We start from the raw sequence: 9,175 nt of genomic DNA, 5'->3' as shown, positions 1-9,175 counted from the left end.
TTTTCGGAAGTGTTTGTAAATCTCTGCTGTCATTTAGTATTTTACTGCCTGGCTGTAACAATTGTAATTGTAAATAAAGTCAAAGACCTAAGAACCATAATCTATTAATGTGTTGAAGATTAAAGCTGTGTGTCTCTTCTCTTATATCTATGTTCCCCATGGTTTTAAAGCGGACCTAGACTGGAAGTTCCAATTAACGCTGTTTGTTAGTGTGTATCTGGTGTTATTACCTTGTTTAAGATGCCATGAAGGTTCTAAACAAACAGTTCAGCCACTGCTGAGAACGCTGTGTTTATTGTAATCTCGGGCTCAGTGAGATCTCTGAAAATCCCGTTATCGTTACGTAAACAGCGGTTCTCCTGAACAGCAGATCGTCCTGCTCCGGGCACTAGTCCAGGCACATCCGGTTGCGTACATTGAAGAAGAATAACGTCCGTTGTGGAGGTGTTTCACGAGCGACAGTGTCTTCTGACTCTGGGTCTGACTCCGGGTCAAAGTCATAAAAGGGACTGTGGCGGGGAGTCGTGAAGAAGCTATTTTTAAACACTGTTAAAACAATGTTTTGATAATGAGTAGCAGTGCATCCACCATTCCAGAGGGGGGAGCTCAAATATATGTGCTTATATATATATTAATAATTGTTCATGTCAAATCAACAAAAATATGATACAAATCATTTTAAGACGATCTAAGTACACTATAAAATTTATATTTATCAGTCATCAAACCGCACACCTGGATCAAGAGAAACCCAGGTCTTGACATCATGAAAAAAAGGGAAAGAAAATGAGACCTCAGTGAAGAACCTCATCTATTAGACATCACAGTCTAAAATGAAAACATGCAGGGTAACAAACATGATCTGTCTTTAAACTCCATCACAGCCTCCATCTTGTAGACGCTCTACTCCCCTTCTGTCACACAGCACTCCTGATACTCATCTCCACCACTCCGGCCTATCGTACCATGTCTCGCTGTCATTCACACACAGGTATTCTGTCCTGCTCCTACTATGCTTGATTTCTCTTCTCTCTCCTGTCCCCGACACTCACTCACTTTGAGTGTGTCTGCTGATTGGTGCAATTTATTTTTTTTGATTATTTTGCCATAATGAATTGTAACACTAACACATAGAAGAGCTACAGCACAGCATTGTTGTTGTTGTTTTTCCCTCAGGGTTGCTGGATGTTTTTTGCAGCAAAATTCTGGTGGAAGCAGAAGACGTTTTTGATCTCAGCAGGAACTTTTACTTCGTCAGAAATGAGACTCAGTACTAACAGATATCAGCCAATCCTATTTTTTTTCTAGGGACTGCCAGACAAAAAGAGACAATGTTCTGCCAGACAATGTTCAGGTTACCAGGCTGAAGTGACTCATATCAGACTTTTTCATCTGATCATGGGAACTCATCATGTGAGTTCAGAGAAAACCATGCATCCATTCTGATGTTCAATAAATGTACGTACATGTCTCGCTTCACAAGACTTTATTTAATGTTCTTGTCATGTCTTTTTGTTGAGCGTTTGCAGTGTATCATTGTTTATGCGTCATGCCACGAATGAAATTGAGATTGAAATATCCACAAATGATCCCAAAATGTCCAGAAAGAGAAAGATTGATGCAGATGGAAGGCAGTTTCAAGAACGATGGGAAGGTGAATACGTGTTTGTGTTTCAAGGAGAAAAAACAGTATGTCTTTAGTGTTATGAGGCGGTGTCGGTCGTCAAAGAGTACGATCTACGTCGGCATTTTGATACCAAACAAGCAGCCAAGTTTGCCAAAGTTAGAAAAACAACAAAAAAAAGAATTAAAGGCAAACTGTGGCAATGAAAGCGAGCTTTATTGTAGCTGAAGAAATCAACCGTGCTTCAAAGTCTTTTTCTGAGGGTGCGTTTACATTTAGTTACATTTATTCTGTCTTACAGTTACATCTGGCCCTTTGAGGGCAACCGTTATGCTGACGTGGCCCTCAGTCAAAATGAGTTTGATAACCCTGATTTAGACATTCCATTATCAAATAAAGAATTCAGCACAAAAGCAGTGTTTTACAAAATCACCATCTCCCCTCTAATCACTCTTATTATGCCACCCTTTCCTCTTCTACTATGTCAGGACCGGTGCTGTGTATGCTAGACGACAGACTGCTGAGTTTGTACGGTATGATATAAGAGGTTGCCAAGTTCTACTGAAATGTTTTTTTTGTTGTTGATGATTTATTTGTACATGCCAATGAAGTGGGCAATCACATTCAGATTGTAGTTGTGAAGTGAACTCAGATTATTAGCTACAGAACATGGTTCAAATCCACTTTAAATTCTGATTCATTACAGATGAGAACAAAGTACTAACACAGAACAGCAGCACAGTGTCTCTCTCTCCAGCAGGGGCAGATGGAGGCTGAAATTTTACTCTTTACACTGGCACCAGTTTGCTTATTGTGTGAACTGCCAAAAAATAAAAAGATTAAACAAATAACAATGAATCCCAGTTGATTCTGTATCTATTTGGTCTTTGTGATCATAAAACCACAGACTGTACATAAAAAAGAGGACATGGTTACTCAGTTATAGAATAAGAACATAGACCAGGGTACAGAGAAGAAGAAAGATCTCTTTGAATCTTTGAATGAATGTCTGAGAAAATTAACCTCATTTGTACAATGTCAGTAAACCTTTAGCTATGGAGTTAATGATCTCAGTCTCAAGTTTAAGACCTGTTCAGTACAATTAGTTTTCTAAATGATGTTCCTATGAAACGGGATCAGTTGAAACTTGGATATAATGTTATTTGTTTGCTGCATCCTTCTGAAAATGGGCTCTGTCAAAAAATACATCAGCCCTTCCTGAAAAGTGTAAGACAATGAAACTGAGCACTGTCCAAAGTTGTAAAAAGTAAAACATTCATGGTTATCAGCTATGCTAACAGTCAGAAAATTGTGTTTTGCCCATAATTATGCTGGAATTTGCATTGCTGTCACAATTGAAGCAGATGAAGAAATAAAGTAACCATTCCTCTCTTGCTATATCAAATCAAAACAGTTGAAATACATATAATTTAGATGCTTTAAAAATATGTATAAGTACCAGGCTCTGCAGCTGGATGACATATTGGACTGGTCAGTCTCTAGGTGTGTGTGCAGGGGTCACAGCCTGTGCCTAAATCACATCTGGTGTAAAACCTAAGGACATTTATCCCAATATGCACCTCATCTGCATGTTTTTTGCACAGTTTCACTGCACTTTATAAGCCATGTTTTGGGTAGTAATCTGTTTCAGTAATCTGTTTTAATCTGTTTACACTGCAGCTTTTAGTAACTTAGTCACCTGTCTCTCATGTAATTCACACAGTCAATCTGGTAGACCTGACTCTTTGCACTGTATTTTATTGTACTTTTACAGCTGCATAGCCACTGTTAGCAGCGAGACGCCATGTTTCTACCGGAGCCTGTAGGGACAAACGCGAGAGAACAAATCAAGCGTTGCTTTACATGTACGCTTTTATGCTTTACATTACGGCCGCGGTAGCTCGCCCTCTCCCTCGCCTCACGAACCTCATCTGCTGACACGGAGAAAGACGACGAGGACGACATTCGACCGGCGGAGGATACCGTAGCGCTCAGGGAAGGGAGGGGGTGAGCAGAGGAGCAGTTCTTTGTTGTAAAATTCAGCCTCTCCTCTAGATGGTACTATAAACTACTTACTTCACCTTTAAAGGTGCATTATGTAAGAATGTGGTCAAAAACGGTTACTACACTCTAATTCAAAATACCGAGGTCTTTTAGGTTTCATTTTCTGACCTAACTGGCAACCCATGGTTGCTCGGCAGCTGAGACTCTACTGACTGCAATGATTGGTAGACGGCGGTAGGTGGCGCCACATGCCTAAACATGATTTCAAAACATTAACAGGATTTGCAGTCTACAAAATATTTGTTTTAATGCAAATATTTTGTCTGTACTGTTGTTGTTGGTGAGTTCAGTTTGTTATATGAACATTATTCCTGAGTCTCTGTGACATATTAGGAGGATTTTATGGCCAGTTGCTTTAGAATTATTACATAATGTACCTTTAATGTTTAGACTATTTTAAAATTTATCCTACAAACAGTTAGCCCTTGTTTGTTTACTTTCTGACTAACCACTGTTGCTGTAAAGTGCTACTGGATTTCCCTCGTGGTCAATAAAGTGTCCATCTACCTATAATGACTATAGACGCACTGAGGACGAGGAATAGCTCCTCCCACTGCTGTTACTCACGAGAGAGAGAGAGAGAAGTGGACGCGCTGAAACACATACACACCCACGGAGGTAGGAATATAAGGAAAATAATAGATATATTTGTCCTTTTTACGTCTGTCTCAATGTATTCTGCCCAGCGAAAGACAGACACTGAGGGAAATCTCCCGTCTGTCGCTCGTTCTCTTGGAATGTGATGGGAATCTCAGCTCAGTTCACAGGGGAAAACTTTTGTTTTATCCTCAGTTTGTTTGTACTGAACTTTAGGTATGATGAATTATGAGGTATGATGAATTATGAGGTATGATGAATTATGAGAGTCGTCTCCCTCATTCAGGCTCGTGAGGAAAGCGCGCAGTCACGTTCGCATTTCCTGAAGCTCGTACCCTCGTCTTACCGGTCCGTCCCATGGATGTCGCTGCTTAAAAACTAAGCTACACACAGTTACAGCGACCCTGGTGTAATATTTCGTATTGAGTTAAAGTTGGAACAGTGGTGGTTCTAACAAGTACAGAGCCCTGACTGAGGTCGGTGAAGGTTCTCATAGACGTGTTCAGTAGTTGACGGTGGGCGCCTGGACTTCACGAATCAGGATCCACATCTCTGAGGCTGAAACCGCTCTATCGATCTGGTTTCTCCGCGGTGACCCTGAACGCAACAAAACAGTGAGCCCACTCTAGTTGTGTCCTAGTACACGTTCAAGCAAAATTCCCAACTTTGATTTGCAATAAAATGTTCTGGACAAGAGTGGCTGGCTTGTGTTTAGGACATCTACTGGAAATCAGACATTTTTACTGTACAGGCTTTGAGAAATTTTAAATGAAAAGTCCAACATGGACATTTTTTATCAGGGGTTATGTTTAGGATATTTATGACTACTAGAATACTGTAGTATAATAACAATCTAACTTTAAATTAATTACTTTAATACTAAATGAATTACATTAAGTATTAAATGTTACACTTTTTAAATATGACCTTAAGTTTCTTTAAGAAATTAGAATGAATGAAAGTGAATTGACTTAGCTAGTTAGCAATAAGTCAGACCATAATTCCCAATCATTGGGGAATGCACACATTTTTCTGTCTGTCTGTTATTTTTTTTTTGTTATTTTAATGTAATATATAAAATACATACATAGTGTAAGACATTTTACTCAACATAGAAAATGTTTCAACAACAGTTTTCATGCCAAAAGAAAAGAGATATGCAATATCCATCAACTGTACATGTAGTTCTTCATTAGCCTGTGGAATCTGTTTAAAGGGGAAATAAGTAGTTTATAGTGCCATCTAGAGGAGAGGCTGAAATTTACAACAAAGACCTGCTGCTCTGCTCACCCCCTCCCTTCCCTGAGCACTACGGTATCCGCAGCTGGTCAAATGTCGTCCTCGTCGTCTTTCTCCGTGTCAGCAGATGAGGTTCGTGAGGCGAGGGAGAGGGCGAGCTACCGCGGCCATAGCAGACGAAGCGTAGAGAGAGGAGGCGGGACTTCTGCTACAAGTAAAGAGACGCTTGTTTTGTTCTCTCGCGTTTGTCCTTACAGGCTCCGGTAGAAACATGGCGTCTCGCTGCTAACAGTGGCTATGCAACCGCGGTCCGCGGTCATGTTATTTTACATGACTTTTTGAAACACTACGAAAATGAAACAAAAACTATTATACAGCGACTAGACAATGCAGGAGCACATAATATGTATAAAAAAGTGGATTTTGGGTTATATAAACCCATAAATACTACATATTGTACCTTTAATTATAATAATTACAAAATGACTCACATCAGGTGGGATAGCTCAGTGGTATAGTCCACAGACCTTGGTGTGAAAGGCTGGGGTTTAAGTCCTGGTCAGGGTAAGGTCAGCTAATACCCAGTGTGGGCCCCTAGGCAAGACCCCTTAATGTGCCTTGCCTTTCCGTGGCCGGATATATGGGCCGGTTGCGTCAGGAAGGGCATCTGGCGTAACAATCTCTGCCAAACAAATGTGTGGGTGAGCAGCTGTGGCGACCCTGTGGAGGCAGCAGCCGGAAGACACTCACTCACAGATTGACCCACAACAACAACAAGATATTAAGTTACACTTAAAAAAAAAGTTTCTTAAAACAAGAACTTTAAAGATATGTAACAAAGAAATCTCCTCTGTATCAGATGATGTATCAATAGCCATCAGAGTTATTCTGTAAATCTACAGTATTCTACACACAAAGACAACAGCTCCACTCACAAGTGTTGGCATTGTCCAGATGTGATAAATCCATCTCATGAAATAATGCTCATACTCATGTCCAGAATGTATGTAAACATTTGTTTTTACAGCAAATTGTTGTGAATTTCTTCCATAAAAACCTGTACAGTAAACATGTAATCATAGTATGTTCTGAACACAACCAGGCTGTCTTGTCCAGAACTTATTGAAAATTGAGTTTCTACTCCCATTTTAATTTTTTTCCCAATAGAAAATGTCAAAAAATTGACTTTTTATTTGCTAATCTAGTTAGAAGGTATTTGAAACTCATAGCTGTATTTTCATTCATTTTATTTTTTCCCTGCTTTCACATGTGCACTCAGACATAGATGTTGGGCGACCTGTTTTTATCTTGAAAACCGAATGCTGATTTCCTTACAAATCAGCGTGATTATTTAAGGTATAACCCTCTGTCAGGAGGGCATTTAAATGCAGCTTCAGATATCTTCCCCACGGAGAGACCGTATAGTGCTCTGGCCTGAGCACCAAAACATCCCCTATGGAACAACAACAAAAACACTGTATGCACTGCATTTCCTCAGATTATAATAATTATAACAATTAAACTTTAAAATCTAAAGAGCTTTCCGAAATGTAATGTGTAACATTGGCATAATATCCTGTCACTTATATAGATTTCAACAGCCAATAGCTTTCCAAATATCTCTTAAAGTTGTCATATGCCCACATGTGCAGTGAACCAAACAAGACAACAAGACAGTAATTCCCATGATCCTACAATGCTTACATGACGTAATTGGTCTTTTGTTATTGTAATGTATAGTGGCAGAAATGACATAGTATAATTGGTCAGATTCTAACAACTGTGAGCATGTTCTGATTTGAGGCCAAATAACCCTTCAGTGTGATGGGATGGCCTAAAACAAGAGATAGAAAGAGATTACTGTCATAGTCAAAGGTTTGTGATCTCATCTGTCCACAATTAATTGGAATAACTGGATTGTTCAGTTGTGTGTTTGTTTACTTTCACTTATTCCTGCTGGACAGTATTCCATTGGGCTTGATATTGGAATCCCGGAGAGTTCCAGAAACGGTTTATCTGTGTTTAACTTATCTTATCTACTAGTAGGTGTCTTTCAATTGAGAATTCAGCCACTGCATCCACGCAGGTTTTAAAAGAATTTCAGGGTCTCCTGCTCCAGGGATCAGCTCACTCCTCTCATTTTTGTTCCACACCAAACTGTTTTTCAGTTTACTTCTCTTAGTGGCTGAAAGAACTTCAGAATATTTCTTCATTTGTCAGCACTCCTTCTCCTGCATTCATTCCACCTTCCAGCTTCTTTTCTTTGTTCCCTCTCACTTCTGGTGAAAAACTGGTCGGCCATTTTATTTTATTTTCCAACCTCCGTTCTCGTTACAATGTGCAAAAGCAATATTTAACCAATATATATAATGCAGAAAAGGGCAAGATCAGAAACAAATGAACAGAAATGAACTCTTCTTAAAAATACAAGCTCTAAAACATCCGGATCTGATTCAGTTTACTTCCAAATCAAATAAAGATGTTGTTTTCAGAGAGACGAGGGGGATATCCTTTAAGAGGGAAACTAAATTTAAAAAATGCAGACAGTGTGCCAGGACAGCTTTAAAAAGTATGTGTGTTCCAATATCGTGGATTAATTTATGGAACCGATTAATTAAAAACATAAATCAGTTGGGTTAGGATCTATCTATCTATCTATCTATCTATCTATCTATCTATCTATCTATCTATCTATCTATCTATCTATCTATCTATCTATCTACCTTCATAAGAATCACAAGTCCACCGTGTTAGAGTCTGGCAGTGCATTACATTGACCTGAATGTTCACATGAGGCCAGTATAGACTATTTATGGTGTAGGGACTGAGCAGTAGACAAAGTGACAGCAGTGGACCTACAGGTAGTCAGGGTTTTCCCTGTGGTTTTTTTTCCCAATTTTTTAAACCAAGGTGGCAAAGGCTGGAGAACCTGGATGATGTGCGTTGTGTGCAAAGTGTGTGAGACCACCTTTAGAGTGTTGTGTATGACGTGAAGAATCATGATTTGACCAATGGACATCTTTTAAATTTTACACCGGGAGGGATCAAAAATAGAAAAAAAAACAACAACATTATAATATTATTTATCTAACCTATTCATATTAGCATGCTTTTAGCTGGGATTTCTTTTTAGAAGGTGTCCCCCCCTGCCGGAAAATTGTGGTGCATGCGGAGTAAAAATTGGGCATTCTGAGGCTTTTTGAACATTACCTCACTAAAGTCAAGGCATTGCAATGATAGTACATTATATTACATTATATTATATCATAGAGTGTGTACCCTCATCTGGTCCAGACAGACAGGCTTTATTTTGCACCATGCCTGCACTATGGTCTTCTCCCTCCCCTGCGTTGTGCGCCGCTCCTTCGCAGTGTGCTTCTCCGTCTCCAAGTGGGCTCTCCGTGTCCAATGCAGCCTGGATCATTTCTCTATGCCCAATTTTATCCCCACATCCAAATAATAAGTAAAACGTGGTGACAGACTCTTGACAGAGCAGGGCACACTTTTTATTGATTTCACTCCATGGGCTCAATCAGATGCATCAGATTAGCTGATCTGTTTAGTTATAACTGCTCAAAGGGGGCTAGAAGAGAGCCCATCATCTGTTCTGTTTGCAGCCAAGTTTCACTTTTGGGCAAAAAGACTTTCCAG

The sequence above is a fragment of the Microchirus variegatus genome, assembly GCF_963457635.1.
Source record: "Microchirus variegatus genome assembly, chromosome: 10".
Classification (NCBI taxonomy): Eukaryota; Metazoa; Chordata; class Actinopteri; order Pleuronectiformes; family Soleidae; genus Microchirus; species Microchirus variegatus.
Note: the sequence above shows the minus strand (reverse complement) of the source record.